Below are 27,692 nucleotides of genomic sequence, written 5' to 3'. Positions count from 1 at the left end.
AGGCTAAGAGCGTGGCTCAGCAGCTAAGAGCACATACCGCTCTTGCAGAGGACCTGAGTTCAGTTCCCAGCAGCAAAGGGCATCTGTCCATACATGATGTACATGCACACTCATGCACACATGCACACACACACACACACACTCATGCACACACACACACACCACACACACACACACACCACATGCCCAGACAGAGAATAAATAATTATTAAAAATATAAATACCTGGTTGGGGATTTAGCTCAGTGGTAGAGCGCTTGCCTAGCAAGCGCAAGGCTCTGGGTTCGGTCCCCAGCTCAAAAAAAAAAAAAAAACACAACAAAAAACAAAACAAAACATCTCATTTGTGTACGGATTTGCTTTTATTTTTTTAATCACATTTTAATTTGTTTTGTGAACATGCATGCATGTGGGCAGGTGTGTGCAAGTGGCCATGTGTGGACACAGAGATCAGAGGACAACTTGGGAGAACTGTTCTCTTCTTTCATCACTCGGGTCTCAAGAATTGAACTCAGGTTGTTGGGCTTGGTGGCAAGCTCCTTTACCTACTGAGCCATATCACCCGCCCAAGTTTTCATCTTTAATAAAAGGTAAAATTGTATGTCTACCAACACACTGCTTTAAAGTAAATTTTCTTACTTGTTATCAGTAAATGTTTGACTGGTTTGATGTTTTCTGTTCTCAGGAGAAAGAGGTTGGTGAAGAAAATCTTGAAGAGTTTCAGAGTAGAGTGGGCACAAGTGGGCACTTGGTCACGAAGGTGCTTGCAAACAGTCTTCAGAGCTACTCCCCAGGGGCTGGCTCCTTCCATGCTCTGTAGCTGAAGTCAGAAGTCGAGAGGACATGGCTTCTCCTGGGGCTGAGACAAGGAACAGCACGGAACAGAATTGGTGAGATTGCTCTGCCTCCCACGGCCCCCGAGCCCCTCTGACCCTTCAGTGATCACTGTTACTTAATTTCCTAGGTGATAGTGGGGACCGAACCCACGACCTTGCAAATGCCAGGCAAGTTCTCTACCAACTGAATGATGTCTCAGCTCTTTGCAATTTGTAAAAAGGCTTTTAGTTTTAATCATGTGTATATGCATGCGTGCGTGCGTGTGTGCATACATGCATGTGTCAGAAGTGTTAGATCCCCTGGAGCTGAAGTTGCAGGCAGTTGTAAGTTGTAAGACATGTATGCTGAAAATCACACTTGTGTCCACTGGACACATGACAGCTGAGCATGTCTCCAACCCCACCTTCCTTATGAGACAGGGCTTCTCTCTGGAGCTCCGGTTGGTCTGGAACTGTATATGTAGACCAGGCTAGCCTCAAGCTCACAGAGACCAGCCTGACATAGCAGAAGGGGCTGAGCTCTGCTGCCGTCCAAGCAAGGAACCAACACTTGTTCCTTATCCCTATACTACTCCCACTTCCCCCATATTCCACCCCATCCCCCTGCCACTGCCAGGTGCCTTTGCTAAGCATTGGGACGTGCTGGAACAGGCATGGGGACCAGCCTGTCAGCTGCCCTTGCTCCCTGCCCGCTGACTGATGCTGACTTCCTTCAGCTGGTCATGGGCCCAGGCCCCAGGGAAGAAAGTGTGATTGATTTAAGTCCACTCTTGCAAGCCCATCATCCTCGGTCTGGGATAGGTTGGGGGCGGGGTGGGGGTGTCCTGTGACCCATTTCTGGCCAGAGACATACTCTGCGGGAGACTTCTGGGAAAGTGTTTCCTTTCTGATAAGAAAAAGGCAAGTGGGGAGAGGCCAGGTTGCTCCTTTCTTTACTTCCTGCTTTGGACATGGTGGATGAAGAGGTGATGTGTGAGCTGCGGCAGCCATCAGTGACATGAGGACCAGTTGCTGACGAGCCCGGGTCCCGTACAGCAACCTTCAGGCGCCAAACACACTCTCCAGCTCCAAGCTGCAGATGGCTCTTAAACAGTAGCTGTCTAGTCTCCAGCATGGCGGCTCTGGCTCGGATAGCATCCTGGTGTGGGCTTCCTGTTTCAAAGACAGACTCTTGGGCCAGTTTGGGGCCATTCTTCAATGCACCAGGCCTTCTGTTTGGCCATGCTGAGCAGGTGAGTTCAGCCTTAGGTTTTGGTTGGTAAGTTTCGAGACAGGGTCCCATGGAGACCAGGCTGTTTCGCCGTTGAGAATGGTACTCAACTGATGTCCCTGCCTCAAACTCCCGAGTGCCACCATGCTGAGTTTTACATGGTCCTCTGTACGTGGGGTTTTGTGCCAACAGCAAGAACTCAACCAACTGCACTCCCAGCCTGAGACCTTAGTTTTCTGTCTGGAAAGTGGACATCTTTTTCAAGGAAAAAAAATTAAGTACTCAGTACACAGTACAATGCTAACAGCACACAGTACAATGCTAACAGCACACAGAACGATGCTAATAGCACACAGTACACCGCTAACAGCACACGGTACACAGCACACAGTACAATGCTAACAGCACACAGTACGATGCTAACAGCACACAGTACGATGCTAACAGCCTTCTCCGCCACAACCATGGCATCCTCAGTATTTAGCATAATCTGGGGTGGCGGCATGGACAGAGACAGGAAATTAACTACACCTAATTAAAGGCCACCGGCTGGGTACAAGATGAACAGAGAAGGATCTGAGTGTTGGAGCTGACCACAAGCTGCTGCTGAGTCAGGGCCTTCGGAAGCTGGGGGTGGGGTGTGGGGAGGGGGGTGGCTGGACACCGAACAAGGGAACGAGCGAGATAGCAGACTCCTGATAGTGACCCCAGTCCTGTGATTGTGACTCACTCTTCTCCAGGAGCACCAGATACACTGGGTCATCTCCATCAAAGGATGTGGGGAACTGTTCTGGGTTCCAAAAGCTTCAACAGTGGCCTTGGGCTATTGACACACAGACAGGGAGACCAGGGGAAAGGTCAGTACTGCCTCCTACGGGAAGGGCTGAGTGGTGGAGCAGCTAATGGCTGAGCCACAGAAGCCTGAAGAAAGAGACAAAAGCAAGAGTCAGGAGCCTCCAGTGACTTGGGAACACAAGGTTCTACAGAGTGACCCCAGGAACAGGTCTCCATGTTCCAAACCTCAGGCTGTCCCTGTGTATGGTGTGATCCAGAAAGGCAATGGTCCCAAGGAGGGAGGACAGGCCGTCGTGTATTTGGCTGCAAGTAACCAGAGAGCCAGTAAGCTGTGGCTCAACCCAGAGTTTCACTATGGGCCAGTAGGCAGCAGATGCCGGGCCTTGACTCAGGTTCTCAGGTTCTCAGGGCTCTTCTCTTGAGGGTCACTGTAGCCCCAGAGGTGGATTACTCCTTGTATACAGCCCAGCCTCACCTCCAACTCCTGCCAAGAGTGGGCCTCCTGGGCTCATGGGCATGCCATATGCTAAAGGGTTCATGGGCTTGTAGGCTTGTAGGCTCATGGGCTTGTGGGTTCATGGATTCATGGTCTCGTGGGTTCATGGGCTCATGGGCTCATGGACTCATAGGCTTGTGGGATCTGGGCTTGTGAGTTTGTGGGCTTGTAGGCTCATGAGTTAATTGGCTCGTGGGCTCATAGTCCTATTAGACTCGTGGGTTCCTGGGCTCGTGGGCTTGGGGTGGGAAATCTGGAGTAAATTTAAGGCATTTCAGCCTCAGGGTGACTCTGCTCCTTGGCCCTTATCTCACAGGCTGCCGCATGCTTGAGGATCTCAGTAGGTTGTACAGACAGCCCAGGGTGGAGTTCTGCTGACATCAGTGGCTGTCATGCAGCCTAGCCCTGCATGCCTGCATGGCTCTCTTTCAGTCCATTTGTGGAACCTTCTGGAAAGCTTCTTCAACCTGAACCTCTGGGCTGCATCTCTGGAGAAGCTGGTGCCACAGGAAGTAGTTGGGATGGTTGAGCCAATACCCACCTTGTGGGCATCATAGTCAGATTCTAACACACACATGTACATACATGTGCACTGATATATATATATATGATATATATGTATATATATACATAATAGTCATTCGCACACATATACATGCACAGATATATACACATATATACACATATACATAAATATATACACATTCATACAGAGACATACACACACACACAAAACCACATGCATACTCACTAACATACACATGCACAGACACATACATGCATATACACATACACATGTGCACATACATAGACAGGCACATGCATACACACATACACATACATACACATGTACCATGCACATACACATGCACACATACACATACACACATGCATACACACATATATACATACACATAGCCATACATAATACACATACACAATACATGCATAATACACATATACACATATACATACCACACACATGCATACATATATACACATGATCTGTGTGTATACCCATGAACACATATCCACACACATACACATACACACACATGTACCATGGACATACACCTGCACAGACATATACACACATGCATACACACATATATACATACACATAGGCATACATACTACACGTGCAAAACACATGCACAATACACATATACACATATACATACCACACATGTATACATATATACACATGATCTGTGTGTACACCCACGGACACACACACATACACACACACACACACACACACACACACACCACACTGGCAATGTGGACAGAAAGGCTCAGTGACCCCTAGCCCCAGCAGCCTTCAGCAGCATGAGTTTCTCCTGAGCAGTCAGAACTCCACTTGCCCACACCATCCTGTCCCCCCTAGCTTGTGGTCAAAAGTGGGCCCCACACTAGGTGCTCTCCTACAGCTGAGGCCAAACATCTGGTGACACACGTGTACCCCTCCCATTTTGCCAGAGAACAGAAGGATGAGCCTGCTGGTCACCTGGCCAAGGGGCCACCCGAGGAAGGAGAGGCTTCTTCAAGATTGTTGCCAAGACAGATGATTCCCTTCGATGAGATGAATGTTCTTCCTTCCCAGAATCCCCGCCCCCAGCATAGCCCTGCCAGCTGCAAGTGAGGTTCTGTTGGGCCTGAGTCAGAACCAGGCACAACTTTGACTTCTGCCTTTCTTTGGTGCTGGCCAGAGCCTAGCCTGCCCTCTTTGGTAGCCGGGCTTCTCCATTCTTCTTCTGAAGCTCCCCCCCTGCCCTGTGGGTGCTTGTCCACCGTGGCTCCCTCCACGCTGAATGCAACGGTGTGACTCCCACCTACGAATCTATGCTACATCTCCCCAAAGCAGTGCCCCCAAAGCAGTGGTCCCCAAAGCAGTGGTCCCCAAACCAGTGCTCCCCAAACTAGTGCTCTGGGGTCTGTGAGTTTCATTCTTTGAATTTTTGAGACAAGAACCTAAAAGCCACAGATTCAGAGCCACTTTAATGGCTGTTGCATTTTCCAGAACTCTATCCCCCACTCGCGAGCTGAGAGCGCTCCACTCTTCTTAAAGACGCCCCCATATTCCTATGTCCACACCACCTGGGGCCCTTGCACAGCCCAGAAGCTCTGCGCCCCACCCCGGCCTCTGGCAAACCCTTTCACCATCCATATTTTCTCTTTTCCCATTGGCCTTCTGATATTTGAAAATTGCCTTTTCTTGCCATTTCTGACCTCAGGCGAGCTTGCAGCGTCTACTAGGAAGGCCTCTCAAGTCTAGGCCCCATCTGGGTTTTGTCTGCTTTACCTGCAGTGCTGGGGATGGAACCAGGTCTTGCTTACAGTGGCTCTCCCACTGAGCCACATCCCAACCCTAGGAGAGTTGAGATAGGGCCTCCTTTGTAGCACAGGCTAGCCTTGAGCTGAAGGTCTTTCTGCCTCTGCTTCCCGAATGCAGGAGTTAGGGGTATGGGCCGTCTCACTCTTGCTCAGTATCCTGGTGTGCTAGACACAGCCTGGGATGGTGGTAGGTAGGCACGAGGCAGCACACGAACATGGTTTCAGAACTAGAAGTTGGGCGGGGAGATGAATCAGTGAGTAGAGTGACTGTCATAGAGGTGCGAAGACCGAATTCTATTCCCAGCACCCCATAGAGGCTGGACATTTGTAGACCTGAAAAAAAAACCAACACTGGACAAACAAGGTAACTCAGCAGGCAGAGGCAACTGTCACCAAACATGGTGACCTGTTCAATCCTTTAGACTCATGGCAGAGTGTAAGAACTGACTCCTGCAAATTCTCTCTGACCTCTGCAAACCAGTCACGGTTCACTTGGAATGCATGCACGCATGCACGCATGCACACACACACACACACACACACACACACGCACGCACGCACTAATTTAAAAAACCCAAGTAGGTTGCTCCTAAGAAACAACACTAGGTGGGTGGTCGTGGTACACACCTTTAATCCCAGCATTCAGGAGGCAGAGGCAGGGGCATCTCTGAGAGTTTGAGGCTAAGTTGATCTAGAGTGAGTTCGAGGACAGTTAAAACTACACAGAAAAACCTTGTTTCAAAAAAGAACACTGAGACTGACCTCTGACCTCTGACCTCTGGCCTCTGGCCTCCACACATATCATAAACCAAAAGGTCAGTAACCCTTCAAAAATCTTCAGAAATGTGGCTGGAGAGGTGGCTCAGTGATTAAGAGCACGGGTTGCTCTTCTGGAGGACCCAGGCTCACTTTCTGGGATCCACATGGCAGCTTACAGCTGGCTCTAACTCCAGTTCCAGGGGATCCAACACCCTTTTCTGGTCTCTGTGGGCACCAGCCATGCACATGGTACACAGACATGCATGCGGACAGAACACCCACACACATAAAATAAAAAATTAAAATCCCCAGAAATACCCAGGCTGGAAGGCTGCCGCTGGGCAGCGTGAGACTTGGGGCCAGCTGCCTACACAAAGGGAAACCAAGTTCTTAGCACCCCAGACCCCACTTGGTGTAAGAGCCACCCATGAAAGGCTGAAGCTGACCCAGGAACTAGGCCGCCTGGCCGTGGCATGTGACCTTGGGTGAGTAATTTAACCTCTCTCTAAGCAGTTCTGTAGCTCTGTAGCTTCAGGGCTCGCCTTTTCAGCCAAGTTTGTGTGATTGGAGCCTTCTTGGCGCTGTGCGGTGCTGATGGCTCAAAGTTCTTGTCTGGAAGACTGACCAGGTAATGGTGAAGTGTCCCAAAGAAAAGTGGGACCATCATTTCTTCCCAAGGGCCTCCAGGCATTTAGAATAGGCATCACCCACTTCAATAAAGAGAGCAGGAGCCTTGGAGGGGCTTAGTCACTCACCTGGCTCCCAGCTAGCAGTGGCTGGGAGCACCAGCAACGTTGAAAGTGAAACCCTGGCAGGGTATGCAGGCAACACTGCCGTGACCCTGCACTTGGGAGGCTGAGGTGGAAGAATCTGGGGTTCTAGGCCAGCCTGGGCTAACTTGAGGGAGTGTGTGTGGTGTGTGTGACAGACAAAAAAGAAAGGAAGAAAGGAAGGGAGAGAGGGAGGAGGTGGGAAGCACACGCATTTTAGAACCCAGCTCTCACACTCCTCTCCTCTGCTGTGGCGCCCGAAACTCCACTCAGAGCGGAGCCAGATCAGTTCCCACAGGCCTTGCAGGTGTGAGCAGGAGTCAAGTTCTTGGGGTTCACAGCTCAGTTCCCGACTGATTGCCCTGTGACCAGAGACTCACCCCAGCTCCCCTTTTATCCTCCATTTCAAAGCTCTCCACACTCAACGCTAATTAGAGAAGACACCTTGGGCCGCAGTGAGGTGGGTATCTTCTTAATTAACTGCGTCCAGCCTCAGGGCCAGGAAGGCTGCAGACACAGCTAATTCCAGGCTGCCCACTCCCAGGATGTGGCCCAGGTTGCCTTGGCCTGGCTGACTTTTCCATAGGGTCCTTGCTTGCCGCTGCTCTGTTCCTGCGTGGTGTTTGACTTGTATGCTTTAAGAAAATGTTCGTTTTGCACACTGACCTAAAATAACAGCCACTCGCATCTGCAGTCGCTACGCCGTACTCGATGTGTTCTTGCCTCCTATATCCCTGAGAGGCTCCGGGATGTCTGTGTGGTTAGAGAGTCTGTCTCCCCCGTGACAACATTCATCTTGATCACTTCCTGGGGCTCAGGGTACAGACAGTGCCCAGCACATAGTAAGTGCTTTGAAATACACATTGGATGACTTTGGTTCCTGTGCTTGTGCAAGAGGCGTCTGTGTGACAGGCAGCCCCTTCTGCCAACTCCATTACTCTGTAGTTAGTCCAGGGACCCACGTAGCATGGCTTGGGGGGTCCTGTTGTGGCCCCTTATCTGGGTTTGTAAAACTGACATGAGACGCAGTAGTGTCTGTTTTGTTTAGGACTTCAGAGCTGCAAGAGACCCGGGAAACCAAACCAGCTAGGACCTGCTTGATCTGGAGAAGGTGTTCTCATCCCATCAGCTGGCTTTCCTCAGCTGAGGTGCCTCAGGGTGCACTGACTTCCCAGGTGGAGCTAAGAGCCACACTGTGTGTCCCCACATGCCCCATCCTACAGTGCTTCCCAGCCTTCTCCCACCCCTTACCCTTTAGAATTTTTCCCAAGATCAGGTTAATTTGCAACATAAACCTCCGGCTCAGAAGCTCATCTGTGTTGTGAAGACACCTGACCACTGATGCCATAACAGTCACTCCATCGGTAGACTGAGGGGGACTCACAAGACCAATTCAGGCAACACCTACTACATCTAGCACCCTTTGCGCACCTACTGTGTGCAGACCCTGTTCTAGGTTTGGATAGCACATAGTGAGGACAATGCATCTGTATGTAGTTCCCGGGGAAGGCCCCTCAAAATTTAAGCAGAAGACAGGGCCCTGGCTAGTTCACCTTCAGTAACAACTGTTTCCCAGAGGCCACGGTAGGTGCTTGATGAGTTTGACAACTTGTTACCTTGAGTGACTGGGGAAGCTTGCATGACTAGATGAGACAAAGGGAGTCAAACTAAGAGCCAGGCATTGTTGGGTTGATAGTGGGATTGGTGTATGTTCTTAGTGTGCCAACTGGCGGTTATTCAGTAAGTCAACATTTCTTTTTGTTGGTGGCAGAATCTGGACTAGAAGACTGTGGCTGAGCTGTATCATTCCCAAACCTCTAGGATGTGAATGTCACCGACACTGGTAGTCCCTGTTCGGATGTGTGCACTGATTTTTCAAAAGTTAAAAAACAAAACAAAACAAAACAACAAAAGCAAGACAACAGCAGCAGAAGCACACGCACGGAAAGTGAATCCGCCCGCACCTGTACTCACACACACGCACCCTCACACAGACACGTAATTTGAATCAGGCAGAGCAAATTTAAAAAGTGACACATGCATGGAAAGTAGATGGATTGTACCTGCTGTGGACTGGGAGACCCTTGTCAAACTGCTGTGGGTCCTGAGCAGAAAAGGTCTCCTGGACAGGAGCTGGTATGTGCCAGTCCCCACCTGTCCCCACTGTCAGCCCTGTGAGCTCCCCTGACCTGCAGCCTCTCCAGGCTACCCTTCCTGTCCAGTTTCCAAAGCCACCTATGTCTCTGACCCCAGGATGTCATGGAGGGTCACAGAAGAAGCCTCTGTGGTGGGAACTGCTCTCTTCAGTTCCCTATCACCTCCTGGCCATTTCCCCCTGCTCCTGTGTGGCTCCTGCTCAGATCTAGTCGTTCCCCAGACCCTCCTTTCTTCAGCCCTCACTATCAGCTGACTTCTAGGATTTGGTGTCACCCTCTGTCCCCCTTGGCTCTGGCGATGACATAAGCCGCCCTCAGCCCCTTTGCGACTGTGGCAAGGTCTTGGTTGCACTTAAGAAGGGGCCAGGAGCAAGAGCTGGAGGCAAAAGGCTTCTCTGTGGAGCCAAGAGGACCTCAGGCTCCTTGGTGTTGTGCTCCCCCTGACTCCAGCTTCTGGCAGTGATAAAGTAGGATGCATGCACGTATGGATGTGTGTGTGCATACTCATGTTTAATGTGTATCTCCATACATGATTCACGTTGGTTCTTGGGAAGCCAGCTGTCTGCAGTTCCAGCTGGCAGAGACTGTGCTGGTGTACGTCAGTCTTTGGGCATAAACATCTGTCCCCTCTTGGCTTGGCAACTGTCCTACCCTCTGGCTGGGGCTCCAGGGAACAGCAAGCTGCCTGTGAGTCCAGCACACAGTAGGTCAAAATGAGTGAGGAGGGGCCGGTGTCAAAGCTGGCTTGTCCCCCCTTAACCCCTGCTGTCTCCTCTCACAACCCCTCTAGGTATTGGCACGCACTGTCCCTCATTTCCCATCACTTCCTCCCATCCCTCTCTGTCTCTTCTCATACCTTGGCTACAGCCTCACCTCCTTGGGAGAAGCCTCCCCTGAGTGCCCAAGCACAGCTGGGTCCCAGTAAGGTGTCCTAATCAGTTCCCAGTCATGGCCCTCTCAACAGCTGTCCATAGAAGCCAGGTTTGCTCTAGGTTTTATCCCGGGTTCAAAAGATATAGCTCATCCCCCATCCCCCTCTTAGCCCAAGCTCATTCAGCAGCATGTTGGCTTCCTACTGGTTTGTGCTATTAAATACACACAAGGGAAGGACAGTTAGGGAGTGCCCAGCTGGGGTGGGGATGGGGCATCAGGCAGCCAGGCGATGTCTGAACACAGGGACCTGGGTAGCAGACTCAGGGAGAGAAAATGGCGAATACATAGGCCTTGGGAAGCCGAAATGGGGTCTGGGGATCGGGAGACAGCTCATATAGAGCGGTGATTCTTGCCCCGTGGTTGGGACCATTTTGAGGACTGGACTGCTCTTTCCCAAGGGTCACCTAAGACCATCAGAAAACACAGATGTTTGCAGTAGGATTCATAAGAGTAGCAAAAATTACAGTCACGGAGTAGCAGTGAAAATAATGTTATGGTTGGGGGAATCACCACAAGGTGAGGAACTGTGTTGAAGGGTGGAAGCATTAGGTTGAGAACTGCTGGTGTAGATCCTTGAGAAGAGAGGGCAGAGTGGGGGCATCAACGCAGGGTCCAGTGTGTCTCTGTAGTCTGGTGGTGTCCAGTTTCTGAGTCCTGGGCATTTGGGGACAGGGTGGAAACAGCCACATCTCTCTTATATACAAAATCCTGGGCTTAGGTTTTCACTGGAAGGTTAAGGATGGGGACATGAGGCTGAGGGAGGAGGCTCAGCCACTTTTAAGCTGACCATTGCCCAGTGACCACTGAGTCCTGCAGAGACTTCCTGGGCCCTGTACAGAACACAGGGCAACCTCCAAGGCATTCTCACCAGGGAGCAGGACAGACCCAGGCTCCATCAAACCTCTGGTTATTACTGAACTTGGGGCTCGCAACCTTAGTCCCGACTTAGGTCCGGCCACTGAAAAAGGGAAGAGGGACAGAGAGATGAGTCTCCCCCGTCCCCATGCTCCCGCAAAGTTCGATAACGTGGGGAGGGCGGCTGTGGAACTTAGGCACTCAGTCACTTCCTGTATGTCCTGGGTGGCCCTCCATCAACCCCTCCAGCTGGGCTGGTGGGTGGAGGATAGAGCTGCTATGGCAGTGGGCAGGACCATCCCTAGGTAAACAAACAACCTTCCCTCAAGAAGAGGACCCAGAGTGAAACAGTGTTTTAGTGTGGCCAGTATACCCTCTTCCATTTTTAATCGACTCCCAGAATTCTCCAGTCAGGAAGCTTTTGCTCTGCTCTCTTGGGGGTGTGTGTGTGGCTGGGGTGGAAGATTCTGGAATCGTGCCCCCCCTCCCCGACCCAGGAATCTTGGGGCTTGCCACATCCTGGGAACTTGGGCAGAGGAGGTGAAGGCGTTTCTCTAGGAAGCTAGCCTCTGCAGAGGTCAGCACTCTTTTATCAGCCGGCCTTCTCCACAGCCTGGCGTTGGTCCTGCATTCCAGGAGCAAAAGGCCTGTTTGGCTTCCAGCTGGAACCGCCTGGGGGCGGATGGTACCCTGCAATTCACCCACCTCGTAGAAATGGGCCTGGCTGGGGGAAAGACACTATGGCACCCTGCGAATGTGTCCTGTACCACCCTCAGGAGGGGAGGATGTGGCAGCTTGCTTCACAGGTGGGCGAGGTAGGTGGTCCCTGGATGGAAATGTGGCTGAGGGGACAGAGGGCAAGGGAAAGTTGTTCCTAGAATGGAGCCACACTCCCCATAGAACTCAGCAGGCACCCCACCTCCCTGGGGTCGCAGACACTGCCAGACACAACCTTGTTGGCAGGCAGGGGTAGATCTTTCTCTGCTGTCCTGGGAAGAGGCATGCTCATCTTGGTGTTCTTGCCTAAATAGGGCCGTCGATGAACACCTCCATCACTACCCAGTGTCCCCAGGGAGGCGGTGTCACCCTTGCTAGCCCACGACATTAGTCCCAAGGTGGATTTGCTTTATTCTTTTGCAATGGTCAGATCTGGGTGTGCCATTCCCCGTCATGGCTGTTAGGGGACAGTTAAATTCATGTTCCAACACAAGCCCACAGCCAGGTTCTCTGATTCCCAGACAGGAGGCAGGGGATGGGAAGCAAGCAGCATGTGTGGACACCAATACCACTGATGTGAACTCACTTCCCAGGTCAGAGGTCCTGACCCTGAGATGTCTGTTGTCTAGGGAGTCCCAGACAGTGCCTCAGCAGGGGGTGCCACTGCAGTTGTGTCCTGAGCTGGACTCTCATGCTAGATCCTAACATTACATTCTTCAATGTCTGAGGCAAAAATGAAGATGGGACAGTACTGCCTGGTTCTTAGGAGTCGTGGCCTCCTCAGAGCACAAATCCCAGGAGGGCTTCTTGTGGGTCTCACTGGCTAGAGCCAGGTCACAGGAGATGACTAGAAAACTCGTTCCCTTCATCCCACACCACTCCAGGCTCTCCCCAGAGCTCCCCAAGTCCCGCTCAAGCCCACCACTCTGGTTGTCACCATCAACGAGGGATATCTAAGTGTGGAGCCCAGAGAGAATTGTTCACTAGCCCTGCTGATGCAGACTCCAAGGCCAGTTCTTGGGTGACTCGACTGAAGCCCCTCTAGGTGAGGTTGTCAAGCACAGGATTACATGCTCCAGTGTGTCCCTGTCCCCAGGGCCGGGTCCCCAGAGGAAACAGGATGAGAGACTCAGTCACAGGCATTGTTTGGGCACATAGACAGAGAAGTCATTTCTTGTTAATCTGTAATTTAAATCCAGCTGTATCCTGTCTCCCTCTTCTTCTCCCCTGCTTGGCTTTCACCTCCCCTCCCCTCCCTTCTAGTCCCCTCACCTCTTTCTCTCTCCCCATCTCCCTCCCTTCCTCCCTCCCTTCCTCTCTCCCTTCCTCCCTTCCTCCCTCCTTCCTTCCCTTTATTGGTGGCTGCACCTAGGGCCTTGTACCTGCTAGACAAGCCCTCTACAGCTACGTAAGTCTGCCACCCCAGGACCTAGCCTCCCAGCTTCAGCCTGGCCAGGGTGTCCTCTCAGACCTCCTGTCCCTGATGCCCCACCCCATTATCTGCCACATGAAGGTCCTTGTGTCCCCCCTTTTAAGTTTGGGTCTTGTTAGTTGACCAGGCTAGCCTTAAACTCTTGATCCTCTCTCTACCTCTGTAGCAGCTGGTCCTGCATCTTATAATGTCATTTGCTGATGTTGACAGCTCCCCGGGAGTTCAGAGGCAGGAACCCTACTGTGACACGGGATCCAGAACACTGGGTAACAAACAGCAAGGACTGGCCCTAAATCTATGAGGGAAGAGGGAATTGTCTTGTTTTGTTTTGTGGATTATTCTGCGGGTGTGTGTGTGTGTGTGTGTGTGTGTGTGTGTGTGTGTGTGTGTGTGCATTTATGTGTATATACAGATGTGTGTACAAGTGTATGTGTGCATGTGTGGTCAGGTGAGTACCCGTGTGTGTGTGTGTGTGTGTGTGTGTGTGTGTGTGTGCGCGCGAGCGCGTGCGTGCGTGCGTGCATGTGTGTGTAGGTGCATGTGGAGGCCACAGGTCAACTCTGGGTACGTTCCTCTCTTTCTCCACCTTAATTTCTGAGGCACCAAGCCTCACTGAACGCACTTGGCTATGGGTTGGCCTGCCAGGGAGCTCTAGGGGTTTGTCTGTGTACAGTTAGGTTTCTATCGAGGTGATAAACCATAAGCAAAAGCAACTTGAGGAGGAAAGGGTTTATTTTCAACCCTCAGATCATAGTCCATCCCTGAGGGAAGGCAAGGCAGGAACCTGGAGGCAGGAACAGAACAGAGGCCCTGGAGGGAGCGCTGCTTACTGGCTGGTTCCTCATGGCTTGCTCAGTTTGCCTTTTTATTCAACCCAGGTCCACCTGCCCAGGGATGGCATCACCCACAGTGGGCTGGGCCCTCCCACATAAATCACTAAAAACAAATGTCCCCCGCAGACTAGCCTACAGGCCAACGTGAAGGAGGCATTTTCTCAGTTAAGCCAGCCCCGAACAGTGCGCCAGCTGGGAAGTAAGAATTCGAAACACCCCGTGGGGTACTCAAGTATTCAAAACGAAGCTCATGGGGACACTTCAGATCCAGCCCTTAATGGCCTGGCACTGGGCCCTGTGTTTAAACGGAAGTAGAAATAGAGTTTCTATGGGAAATACTTTAATCTATGACTGGCTGAGGTGGAATGAAGATGCCCTGTGGGTGAGAGGAAGCGTCTGTGCAGCCTGGCCCCCACTCTCATCTCCTCCTTCCCCCTCCCCCCTCCCATCTTCTCCTCCCCTCCTTTCCCCTTTCTCCCCCTCCTCTTTTTCTTTCTTCCCTTGTTTCTCATCTTCAATGAAATGAGGTAAAGACCTGGGCCTCAGCTCCATTTCCACTGATTCTAGAGGTGAGACCCTGGAGAGAAGTGTTCTCTTCTTGGGCCTCAGTTGCCCATCTGAGAGAGCTGTACACTCTGGATACAGTGCCAGGGATTTCCAAGCCCCAGGGAGGTGCATGTCCCCTATGAGCTATAAACAGGACAACAGGCACGGTTCCTGCTTGACCTTGACCCACTGCAGGCCCTGACTAGGGATCGGGTGAAACTCTCAATCTATCTCCCACCTCAGGACCCAGGCTCAGCCTCAGCTTGGCCAGGGCTCTTCCTTCCAGAACTCCTGTCCCTGACCTTGTTCTCTGCCACCTGAAGGTCTCTGCAGGGACTCATCCCTCTGCCTGGAGTGTTCTTTTCTCAGAGGCCCCAGAGCAGCTTCCTTGACCTTCCTTGTCATTCATGCAAGGTCATGTCACCCCAACCAGAAACTCTGTGGCCCTGGCTGACACCTTCTGCCAACCCTTAGGAACACCCTGACCAACTGTGAGCTGTGCCCACCTCCAGTTTCCTCCCCAAGGCTCTTTTCCTGTGTGGGACCAGAGAGGTCACACAGCTGCCCCAGCTGGGAACGTTGCACCTATCCAAGTACAGAGCAGACTCAGTTCATGTTTAATACAGAACAAGGGCATTGAGGACTGGGTGGAGCTTGTAGAAGCATCCTGGGAATCAGGGTCCTTTCGATCTGTGTCACCATGTAGTGGGCAGGCACTTGGCCTCCACCTCTGACATCTGTGGCTTCAGGATTCCCCAGCACCAGACCCTCGAATCATTTCTTACCAGCTGGGCTCTCCCACTTCTTACCTCCACAGGCCTCTGAGCAGCAGGCCTGTTCCTTCTGCCAGATGGTGGTGTTTTGGGCAGTGTTGAGTGGCGAGGTGGCATGCAGGGTACATAAGGCATCTTTTTGGTCCAGGACAAGGCTGTGGCAAAGTCCTGCATTCCGATATAGGAAGAGTGCAGCAGCAACTTCTCAAGTTTGTTACATGTTGGACTTTGAATTAAGTTTTGGTTGTTACATATTCAGAAACATTTCACAGTTGCAGAACTTTTCGCAACCCCCACACTCATTTAGGTGGCACCGTGTGGGCTCAGGACCCACAGTGTAAGAAGATGACCCTTCCGGTTCTGCAGAAGCTTAGCTGGAAATATCAGAAGACCAGAGAGAAGGGGCCACTTACCTGAGGCTGTATGGCAGAGAAATGGACAGGCTGGCTTCAAACTCCAGGGACCCAGATCCTGACCCCAGCAAACTTCCCAGAATTTCTTGCTGGAGGCCACCTGAAGCTGACCACTGGCATAACTCTGTGCATGGAGCCCTTCTGACTCCTCAGGGCCCAGAACGTGTTAGACATGACAAGAACCAGTTGCCTGGCAAGAATGAATCCTACCCAGCGTTGTGTGCTAGCTCCCTTTCAGCCTGAGGAAGATCCCCACCCTCTCTGAACTTCAGTTTCCCAGATGTCCGGTGAGTTCTGGACATGTCAGCAAGGTTGCAGGCTCGGATAAGGAGGGGTGAATGTCTGGCTGTTTGTGGAGGATGGAGTTCTGCTGCATTGGGGTGGGGCTGTCCAGTGTCACACATGTCAGGTGCCAATTGAAGGGCTGGCCCCTGGTTCAAATATCGATGGTGCCGTTAGCATCTGTGCAATCATAACCGTATCAGTTCCGTAGCACCATTTCCGATCATTTTCTCATTAGTTCATCAAAGAATGAACACACACTGGGCTCGGCTTCTTTTTTTTTTGGTTCTTTTTTTCGGAGCTGGGGACCGAACCCAGGGCCTTAGGGCTCGGCTTCTTATCAGGGCTGTTCTTAGTGCGGGAGACTCGCTGATGGACAAGTTCCTCTCCTGGGAACAGGTCAGGCCGTTCGCCACGTCTCCGGCATCCAGAAATGCCTGATAATGGATGACAAAGAAACAGCTGAGGAGATGGGTCAGAGGTGAGGTGCTTGCTGAGGGCGTCTGTGAAAAGCTGAGTACTGGAGAGGTGGAGGCAGGAGGATCTTGGTACTTACTGGCAGCAGCTTAGCCCTACTTGGCACAGGGGGCGAGAGACCCTGTCTCAGTAAGCAGTGTGGGTGATGCCTGAGGATGGACGCACGGGCTGACCGCCAGCGTCCACATGGGCATGTGTACGCACGCCCCTCCCTCTTACCTCCCAGATCAGTTTTCAACCCTGCCACTCCAGTGTCGGGGGCTGGAGGGTTCTCTGTGGTGGGGTACCCTGACATCGAGCTGTTCAGGAAACAGAGCTGTTACCTGTTCAGGGGACACTGGCTCTGCTTCACTGGGGACACTATCTGTAAAACCGTATACTAGCAGCTCACTTAGCATACAGTAGGTGCTCAATAAACGGGCATCCCGAGGAGGAGGAAGAGGTTCTGGGGCAGTGTGAAAGCTTTGGGGAGGAGCTTTTGCACCTTAGCTTTTGTAAGTGCCCCTGGGACTCCTGGGGTTCCCCGCACCCACAAAGAACCTGGGGTTGGTCATGCAGGAGAAACTAGCTCAGCCCCTCAGCCCTCCTGGATTTAATAAGTGAGCTATATAAGTGTGTCATGGCTGGAAGGCCAGAAGTGACCAGGCCTGGCCTTGCTTGGCTTTGGTGACGTGGTGGCCCTGAGACTGTGGCCTTCTTGAGCCCATAAGCAGGGGGTTGTGTGTCCCAAGCCAGGCCAAGGTCTACCATGGCCTCGTGTTGAAGCCTCAGGGTCAGAAGAGGACTCCCCACTGCAGGGCAGCCAGGCTGCGGAAGGCACCCTGTTCCCCAAGGGGCCACTGTCACCTCCCTTTCGCCCCGCGGCCCATACTTTATTAACCACCTGCTGCATACAGGGCCCAGCCAAAGCCTTTTTATAGTATCCCCTTCCCCCACAACAGGGGCTCTGTCCCTCACCCAGATGACAGAGGCTCTGACACTGTCATCTCCAGGTCTGGGCAACGCTCCCAGGCTCCCAGAGGTAAGCCACCGGTCACCGGGACACGGCTAGATAGAGTGAGAGGACCGGAGTCCCCCACTCAGCCCCTGGCTGTCCTCTCTGTGGCCGCCTGGCTTTCTCTGCTGTGATCTCAGTCTGTCTCTCGCCCACCCCATCATTTACACCCTTTCTGCTCCCCTCATCTCTCTCCATGTTCCTCTCAGTCTCTCTTCCTCTGCCCCCACCCCTTCCCCGGCTCTCTGGATGGCCCCACCTTGCCTCTGCACTCAGCCTCTGTCCCTATGCCAGCACATTATGTCCCTGGTCTGGTCAGAGCCTGACGTCAGGCGGGGCCTGGCCTGCAGCCATGGACACTGCTGCTGCCGCTGTTGCTGCTGCTGCTGCTGCCAGGCAGGCAGAGGAGCTAGGCTCCTGGTGCCCCAGCAGTGGCCGCCTCTGGTCCTCCACCTCAGCCTCAGCCAGCCCCGGGAGGGGACAGTGCTCCGTGGCTGCCTTGCCTGTAAGTGGAGCTGCAGGCTACTGTTTTTTTCTTTCTCTTCCTTGGACCCTCAGCTACACAAACAGCTCCCCTGCTTTGACCAGGCCCAGAGAGTGGATCGCACAGCAATCCTGTGTGACATTGGACGAGTCACACAGCTTCTCTGAGTGTCTGTTCTGTGTAAAATGAGGCAGGCGAGGCACTTGCAGGGCAAGGCAGCTCATCCATCAGCCGGGTGGTGCCTGAAGGCTTAGCAAGCAGGGGTTCAAAACCTTCTCCCTTCTCCAGGAGAAGATGGCCAAGAGAAACTGCAGTTGCCATGACAAGGCTCAGCTGGCCATTGGCCATTGGCCATTTGTGCATGCCTCAAGGGTCCCAGGCAGAAGGGAGCCCTTTCCAAATTCTAAACAGGGTCCTGCTCAAAGGGAGGTCCCAAGCCCAGTTTCTGGACTCAGCCTGCCAAAGGCTAAGGAAGTGGGGTTTTTTTTTTTTATAAAAGCCTTGTTTTTAAGTCTCTCTCTCTCTCTCTCTCTCTCTCTCTCTCTCTCTCTCTCTCTCTCTCTGTGTGTGTGTGTGTGTGTGTGTGTGTGAGAGAGAGAGAGAGAGAGAAAGAGAGAGAGAGAGAGAGAACGCATAGGTCCCCCCCAAATGCAGTTACAGGCAGTTGTGAGTCTCCTGACCTGGGTTCTGGGAATGGTCCCCTGGAAGAGCACTTTAAACTGCTGAGCCATCTCCCCAGCTGCCAAATAAGTGCTTTGAAAACACAGCCTCTCTTGCTCACATCTCCACGAGTCTCCAGAGCAGCTGTGCTTCCGTTGAAGAGTGCTGAGGCCCCCGATGAGGGCACCAGGGAGCTGAGGCTGCCGGGTGGCGAAGTAACATCAGGTTCAGACTTGGGTCTCACACAGCCAGCGGCTTTTTATCCCAAATCTGTCAGGGTGAGTTTTAGGGGGTAATGGAGCACACCCTCTGAGGATGGACCCAGCCATGCTCTCCAAGGGACCTTTCCTGTTCTGCAGACTTCCTTCCTGTGTCTCGTTCTTATCTGAAGCATAAGAGAAACAGACAAGTCCCAGAGGATAAACTGGGCAACCCGGAAACACACCCTACAGCTTTCATGGAAATGTGACTTAGTAATGTGTGTGCACACATGTGTGTGCACATGTGTGTGTGTTTGAATCATGTGAGTGTGTATCTCTATACATCTCTGTATATGAGTGTATATGTTTGTATGCATTTGTCTATTATGTGTATATGCATGAGTGTGTATGTGTGTACATGTGTTTATGTATGTGTGAGTGTCGGTATGTGAGTACCTATGAATGTATGTGTGTGTGATTGTATGCGTGGGTTGTATTTGAGCATTTGTGCAGGTTTGCCTGTGCACACCTGCACTGAGACCAGAGGAGGACCTGCCTGTCCTGCCCTCTCTCCCTCCACTCTGTTCCCTTTCAGAGCCTAGAGTTGGGTTGGTGGCCAGGAAGCTCCAGGGAGCCTCCTGCGCCCCTTCCCATGGTGTCAGGATTACAGGCAGGAGAGTGGCCATAGTTGTTCCATGCGGGTTCTGGATATTTGAACTCAGGTCCTTGTGTGCTTGTTCAGCCAACACCTTTCCCATGGGCTGATGGACTCAGCCCTCAGCTAACAGCTTTCTCTGCGGCCTTCCGGTGGCCTTCATCCACAGTTTTCATGAAAGCAAAGGAGGGCCTCCCTACAATTTTATCCTATGACATCTTCGCCAGCCAATATTGCTTAGAACTGTTAAGGACACTGAAGGTGTCCTGTGAGAAGCAAGCCCTCCCTTCTGCCCTAGACTCTGCGTTTCCTTCTTGCCAATTAGCAGTTGTCATGTCCTTTGCCTACGTCTACATTAGTCAGACACACGGTCTCCAGGGCCTGACTCCATCTCCGCTCCACTCTGTTGCCGCTTTTCAGTCCCTCCACATGACAATATAAAAACAGGGGGGGAGCAGAAGGAGCGAGAGCCCAGATATCATCTTATCCTTCTTCCACACAGTGGAAAACATCTTGACACCTTTCCCCTCCCTGATGTGGAAGTGCTGCTCCAGAGTCGAAGTCTGTGACATGTCTGTGTGTGCTGTAGTCGCTGTCATGGGAGGCAGAGACAGCCACACCACTCTCTGCAGACACATGATAGGTCTGAAGGAATGAATGGATGAATGGGTAGGTTTTCTAGAGAGTCCCCCAGACTACGACTGTCCGGTGGCCTGGCTAGGGTATGCTTTTCTGCATCTCTGCCCAGCGAGCTGCCTCTGGCTTCTCATTCTGATGCCTATGCTGGGGACACCACAATAAACGTCTCTTTGAAGTCAGCCAGAAGCCTCTTTTGCCGCATACTGGGAAGCACTTTTTCAAGTACAGATTGTTAATAAATTCCTTATGATCCGTTGTGCCCCAGCCCTCTGGCCAGTTGACAGTTTTCTCTCTTTCTATCCCCCATTGTTTTGTAGGACAAGTCAAGATTTACTGTCGGCTTCAGACTGCATGTTTTTTTTTCCAGAGAAGCTTGAGTAAAGAGTGGCTCCCCACCCCACCCCCAATCCCAATCCACTGCAGTCATGAACCTGGGAATAATCCTGGCCTCTCTGGCCACCTAGTCAAGGGTGACCTGTGCACTCCTGTTCTTACCTATGATGGTTTGTATATGCTTGACCCAGGGTGTGGCACTCTTAGAAGGTGTGGCCCTCTTGGAGTAGGTGTGTCAGTCACTGTGGGTGTGGGCTTTAAGACCCTCATCCTAGCTGCCTGGAAGCCAGTCTTCTCCTAGCAGCCTTCAGAGGAAGATATAGAACTCTCAGCTCCTCCTGCACCATGCCTGCCTGGATGCTGCCATGATCCTGCCTTGATGATAATGGACTGAACCTCTGAACCTGTAAGCCAGGCCCAATGAAATGTTGTCCTTATGAGAGTTGCCTTGGTCATGGTGTCTGTTCATAGCAGTAAGACCCTACCTAAGACACTACCTTAGGGCTTTTGCACTGGCTGACCCATCTGCCTGGAGCCCGCTTCCTGTGGAGATCTGCTGGGCCCCCACCCTTACTTTCTCTGTGTCTCTGTTCACATGGCACCTTCTCAGCGAGGATTTAGCGACATCTTGACATCAGCTTCCATTTCTCCGTGGCTGTTTCTCCCATCTGCCCTATAGCACAACATGCTGTGCTGTGTTAACATTCGGGGCCTTTCTTTTTATTGTGCTTTGCTTGGGTGAGGGCCTGAGCACTTCTCTCTCTTACAGAAGACCAAACAGACAAAGCCAGGCCTGGAGCCTTGAGGGAACTACAACTACATTTCAGGAGGGACATGGCCTCTACCCACCCACTCTGGTTCCTGAAGGTCCATGCAAGCCTGGCTCCCGGTGACTGAAGGCATCGCTGCTGTGGTCTGGGTCCCGGCTCTTTCTTAGCCTTGCAGAGCTAGGAGAACAGACACGTCAGGCCTCTCTGTGCTGTTCTCGGACTACAGTGGAGGAGAGGTAACGGAGGAGGTTCACCCAGGTTCTGGAATCTTCCTGCATTCCTCTGCAGGCCCAGCCAGGCCTTTACCTGGAGAGCTGACCTTTGCCCCACTTCCTGGCCCCCAGCACCTGGCCCACACTAAGGGAGTTTCCCCTGCCCTGAGAGATGCCAGAAGACTTATTTTCCCAGCAGCTCTTGCGGCGTGGGTATGAATGCCGAAAGGCTTTGCCAGTCTGGGATCCTCACCAGAAACATTTAGCTATGGGAGGGTGGCAGAGAGGCCCAGGGGAGGCCACCCAGCCCCAGGGGAGGCCGTAGAAGGTCACTAGACAGAAGTGTCACTGAAGTTGTCAGGTCAGAGCCTGGAGACCATGACGTGCCAGGCTCAGCTACCTGCTCCAACAGGACAGTTAGAGACAGAATCGTGAGGAGCACAGACAGCAAACAGGCCCAGTGACCCCCAAATCCATATTTGGGGTCCCAACACGAGGGTTAGGTTTAAACAGAGGGAAGAAGGTCTTTTTTTTTCTTTTTTTTCTTTTTCGGAGCTGGGGACTGAACCCAGGGCCTTGCGGTTGCTAGGCAAGCGCTCTACCACTGAGCTAAATCCCCAACCCTGAAGAAGGTCTTCAAAACTAAGCAGTTCTAGTCAGGCGGTGGCCCTGCCGACTGTTTAATTTCTTCTTTTAAGACACAGTGCTCTGTCCAGCAGAGCTGGTACACACCTTCAGTCACAGCACTAGGGAGGCAGAGACAGGCGGATCTCTGCGAGTTTGAGGCCAACCTGCTCTACAAATGGGGTTCCAGGGCAGAAAGGGCTGTTACACATGTAGAGAAACCCTGTCTCGAAAAACAAAACAAAATAAAACAAAAATGAACAAACAAGAAGACAGAGTCTTCCGTAGTTCAGGCTGGCTTTGAACTCAGTCTATAGCTGAGGACAACCTTGAACTCCTGATTGTCCTGCTCCTGCTCCTCCCCATCCCCAACCCCTCCCCTGCTGGAATGGCAGGCATAAACCTTTTGCTGAGCCACATCCCAGCTCCACACTCTGGTTTCCACTCTTCGACTCCAGCCTCTGCTGAGAAATGGTCTGACTATTGTCAGGACCGGAGGACTGGGTGAACTTTCCCAGAGTTAAGCTCCCCGTCCGCTGGCGCCAAGGCCAACCTGACCTCTCTTTTCCTAGAAGTTAAAGCTTCTCCCAGACCTCAGCTTCAGGAGGGGAGCTGTAGTGAGAATTTTGGTTTCTTTGAAAAAACACAGAAATATTACGGGACTGTGTTTTTTCGGTTTTAGCCCCAGGTGTGCGGTTTGGGCTCGTTCACAGCAGCCGGCTGTATTTTCGTTGTGCTCCAGCGGAGTATGGTTTTGCCCGATGCAGATAGCGTGACGTTTCTGCGATTGTGTGACGTTTGAAATTCTGTGGACTTTTCAGAGGGTCTATAAATGTTACGGTCCCGAGAGGCAGGGTGGGCTGCTGGTTGGTGTTGGTCAAGGTTTGTTAATTAGTCCCGTGTAGAGAAGAAAGAAGAAATTAAATATCCTGACACTGAAGACCCAACTTGCCTCTAGGAAACTCAATGCCCCTCATCGGCAGGAAGTAGTCTAAAGATAACGTCACCCCCTTTCCCCTCTAGCTCTCTTTCTGTCTTACTTAGTGTTAGGGTGTTGAAAGGGTGGAGGAGGATGGAAAAAGAAGACCCCATAAAGTCGTCAAGGACTTGTCAGAGCATCACTGCTAAGGTCTTACTCGGAAGAGCGGAAGACAGGACCCTGCTGCCCTGTGGATGGAGATGTTCACAGAGAGGCTTCCATTGGATCCAGCTGGTAGCTGAGGCTTATATGAGCCAGTATCACTTCCCAACTAGTTAGGTGGTGGCTTCTGTCATCTCCGAGGCGCTGACAGACACTGGGCCATCATGGGCAGTGACTTCCCATGGAGGGTTCCACGTTTGAGACCTACTGAGAAACAGATGGCTGTGACCATTCACTTGGGCCCAGGAGACAATGATTTTTGAACATGGGAATCCTTGTCTCAGCTTCAAAAATTTGTCCTGTGTCCATCTGTGCTAGAGAGTTTGGGTGCAAGGTGAGCTATGGGTGCTGTTAGGGGACAGGCATGGGCAGTTTTGAGATGGTTTGTGTCCTCTGGCTACCAGGTCCTTCTTCTGGGGTCCCCTGCAGAGGAAATAACCACTCCTGGTGATGAAGAGTGCACAATGGAATTCATTACAGTGACCTGCGCACCCCACATGGGTAACTGTCATGTTAAAAACAAATCTTACCAGTGTAACAGCAAAACAGAGGACTCAGATCACTGCTCAGACAGAAAACCCCCAATAAACAAGATGTCAGATGAAGCGAGCCCCGCTCCTCTCTTACATAAAGTGGAGAAGCAGTACCTGGGCTGGCAGAATAGCTTCACGAGTTCATTAGGGACTGACCACTCTTTTCTCCATTGGTCCTCTTTGGCCCAAGATAGTCACACAGATTCCAGCTATCACATTTGCCTTCCAAACAGCCAGAAGGAAGTTGGAAGGAAGAGACACCCTTCTCTTGTCAGTTACTCAGATTCTGTTGTCCAGAACTTAGTCACATGACCACACATAGCTGCAAGGGAGGCTGGAAAGTGTAGTTTGTTTGTTTGTTTGTTTGTTTGTTTGTTTGTTTTTCCTGGACTGGCCCATAATCTAGCAAAAGCTTGGGATTCCTATTGTGAGGGGAGAGAGAGAGATTGGAGTAGCAGGGAGGGGCGCAGCAGGGGCCTTCATACAAGCAGTAACAATGAAAGCAACAATCTAAGAAGAGTCTGCAGTCTTATGGCAGCACTGTACAGTTTGGGGAACAGAAGGTCTTGGGGATCTATATAAACATAGTTGCAACTCCCTAATAAAATTTCAAAATGGGGTCTGGAGAGAGAAGATGGCTCAGTGCTAAGAACACTGGCTGCTGGGATCCAGGTTGTTTCTAGCACCCAAGTGTCAGCTCACAACTTCTGTAACTCCAGTTCCAGAGGATCTGCTGCTCTCTCTGGCCTCCGGAGACATCAGGCACACATGCAGTACACAGACACACAAGCAGGCAAAACACCCAAACACATGACAGAATTTTTAAAAAATTTTAAATTCAAGCTGGAGAAGGTGACTCAAGGTAAAACTGGCCTTTAAAGTGACACAATCGGATTTGGGGTTTGTTTTTTGGTTTTTGGTTTTTTTTTTCTCTTTATTTTACAAAGTTTCTTTTTAAGATTTATTTGTTACTCTTTGGTAATTTCACTAATTGGGTAAACTCAATTTCCCAAAGGAAATGACACCCTGTCTCAAAAAAAGGAAGAAAGAGGGATGAAATGGGAGGGGGAGAGGAATGGTCGGCAATGACATGCCCACTCCAGTGTGGTTCACGCTCTGAGAGCTCTGTCCTTCAGTGAGCTGAGTGGGAAAGGAAGAAACAGAGCGTTCCACAGTCCCAGACACCAGGATGATGAATGTGTAGCAGTGCCTGCACTGTGGCAGTTGCCCAAGGAGCTTGTCTTTCAGGAGCGGTGCTGGCGAGGGTGGTCCATGCCTTGCAGCTTCTGTGCCCCAGACAGTGAACTCTAAACCCAAGGGCTAAGCCCAGGCCATTTTGTCCCCAGGGTCCTTCAGCAACATTTGGAGGCTAAACTAGTCCTGACTGTGTGAACCAGGGAAGCTGCTGAGTTGCCGGACAGGTACCACTGTGGCTCAGGACCCTGCCGGTCAGTGTGTGTGGTGGAAGGAAGCCTGCAGATATGCCTGCTGGGTATCCTGGTACACTGTCCCACCACTGAGGTGGTGCTGGGTATCCATATCTAAGGATGCCTGTGGGCATTTCCTCAGGGTAGCACTGGTGTCCCCATCTCACCCCTACAGAGCTGGCACAGACCTCGGCCTGCAATTCCACCCCTTCTCACTGTGGCCCTGTGTCAGAGGTGGGGACAGTGTCTGTCTGCACCAAGGAGCTAGAGGAAGTCTGGCCGCCTGGCAGGCACTGTACTGAGTGCCCATATGGGCCCACACATTTGGTGATGGCACCACTACCACTCTGGGCTAGAGGTGAGGAGAGGCCTAGAGCTAATCGGAGTCTGATCAGGTAGTCCCCAGGACCCAAACAGTCAGTCAGTTGGGGAGCCAGGCTCCCCGAACCCCAGATTCTGAACTCATACTGAGCTTGGAGCTCCGATGGAATCTTGGCTTCTCCTTCTCTGCTGTGTGACATTGTCTCAGTGACTTTACCTCTCTGGGCTCTGTAAAAGGGCAGTGGGTTTGGTCCCTACCTCAGAGGACAGCCAGGAAGACTCAGACCTCTGGGCATGGGGATGCTCATTAAATGCCAGCTTTATTTGACTCAGAGCCCAAGGAGGGACACTCCCAGCCGCTGAATTTTGAGAAGAGCAGCAGCAGCAGACTGACCAAAGAATCTTCTAAAGATGGGGCCCAGCTTAAGCCAAGTGATGGGCTGGTCTGATTTGCGTCGCACCCCCCACAGGGTCCCTAGGTCTCTTTCTCCACCTCTGCAGGACAGACCAGTGCTGGTTCAGGGGGTCCTCCTGCCCTACCAGTACTGAGGAGGAAGGGGTGGGGCAGCTGAGACCAGAACCCAGGACGAGGCCTGGACCACTGCCCACCAGCCTTGGAGACGGTCCCACAGTGACCAAGGTCCACTGGTGACATTGAGGTTGTTTGTGTGACTGTGTTCCATTTGTCTTGACAGTGCTGTTCATCATGAAAACAGCTTGGTGACATGACGTATGACCCTGGCTGAGGACGCCTGGGCACCGCAGGGGCCCTGGCAGGAACCCTGGCTCAGATCTGAAGGACAACAGCGAGTGCTTGAACATCGTGTAGATGGGTGAGAATAGGATTCAGACCCTGCAGATGGATGGGGTAGTTTATTCATGTATCCATTCACCACTCATTCATTCATCCATCCATCCATCCATCCATCCATCCATTCATTCATTCCTATGACAAATGTCTGCCAGGTACTGAGGGAACAGGGACACAACAGACTGATTTGCCCTCCTGGGACCAGAAGGGACACAGACCTTACCTTACACAGTCACCCATCTCGAAGTGTAGACAGCTGTGACCTCTAGCATTTTCTGAGTGCCTACTGTGTGCCGGGGACTGTGCTGGATGAGCAGAGCAGTGTGGTGTCTGCCCTAAGAGGTGGAGGCCTGGGAGAGGGGACGGAGCCACAGACGGACAGCGGCTCTGAGGGGAGAGAATCCTCCCAGGTTGGCAGGGAGGGCTTCCTGGAGGCGAAACACAGGAGCTGGTTAAATGAACGCCATGGGTGAAGACCCGGACACAAGCAGGGGGGTGTTGGGAGGAAAGACCCATCGATGCCTTGGAAGAAAGTTGAGGGGCCCCTGAAGAAGAGTTGAGGCTACAGAGAAGTGTGGGATGCAGGGGATAGGGTGGGCAGGTCTATCTTTCTCTCCCTCTGTCAGTTTGTCTTTCTCTGTCAGTGTCTGAGCCTCTCCTTCCTTGATCTTTTTTCCCACATCCCTTCTCCTTCATAAGATGTCAGCAAGTGACAAGGTACTGGGAAAACCCAGGGCGGCAGGCAGGAAGCGAGGTCAGGGCACAAGGGCAGCAGAGCCCAGGGACAGGCAGTAACTGAATGTTCTGTTTTGGAAAGACAGGACTGGTCAGGGGCGAAGGTGGCTGACCACGAAACCTGACACCCTGGCAGGCTCTACACTGGCCACTGCTCTCTCTGGCCCTCCACCCTCCAGCTCGGTTGAATCTTCCTGGGAGAGGCAAGGGGGGAACAGAATGGAAGCCTGTGGGACAGCACACTGTGGTCGGAACAGGAAACCCCTGCTTATCTCCCTGGGCTCCCCTACACTCTCACCAACTAGTAAGCGCTTACTAGTAAGCCTGTCAGGGTATTCGTGATTTAAGGGGATTCATGAAACCAAGGTTTCAGCCAGTCTGCCCAAGGTGAGGCTGGTTTTGCAGACCACTGGCTCCGTGGCCGTGTTCAAGGACTCTGCCTCTTTATGGCTGAGAGGGAGGAACACACCCCTCCCCCACTTTGGTAAAGATTAATGATGTTTAGTGCTTGCACGAGCTTGGATCATTCCAGCACAC

The 27,692-nt window shown here is 52.0% G+C and overlaps 1 long non-coding RNA gene across 4 annotated transcripts; it reads right to left on the bottom strand.

The window, feature by feature from the left end:
- Positions 1-342: 342 nt before the first annotated feature.
- Positions 343-19,940, bottom strand: LOC134486479 (uncharacterized). Of its 4 annotated transcripts, XR_010065467.1 has the most exons (4): positions 18,775-19,940; positions 15,858-16,576; positions 15,481-15,612; positions 343-858 (listed from the first exon to the last, which is right to left on the bottom strand). It is a non-coding gene; the product is annotated as an uncharacterized LOC134486479 (long non-coding RNA). The 4 variants fall into 4 exon arrangements; XR_010065465.1 differs by having other exon boundaries at positions 15,481-16,576; XR_010065466.1 differs by lacking the exon at positions 343-858 and having other exon boundaries at positions 15,277-15,612.
- Between the last annotated feature and the right edge of the window lie 7,752 nt (positions 19,941-27,692).

The sequence above is a fragment of the Rattus norvegicus genome, chromosome 3 (assembly GCF_036323735.1).
Source record: "Rattus norvegicus strain BN/NHsdMcwi chromosome 3, GRCr8, whole genome shotgun sequence".
NCBI classification, from domain to species: domain Eukaryota; kingdom Metazoa; phylum Chordata; class Mammalia; order Rodentia; family Muridae; genus Rattus; species Rattus norvegicus.
This window is presented reverse-complemented; position numbering and strand designations above follow the sequence as displayed.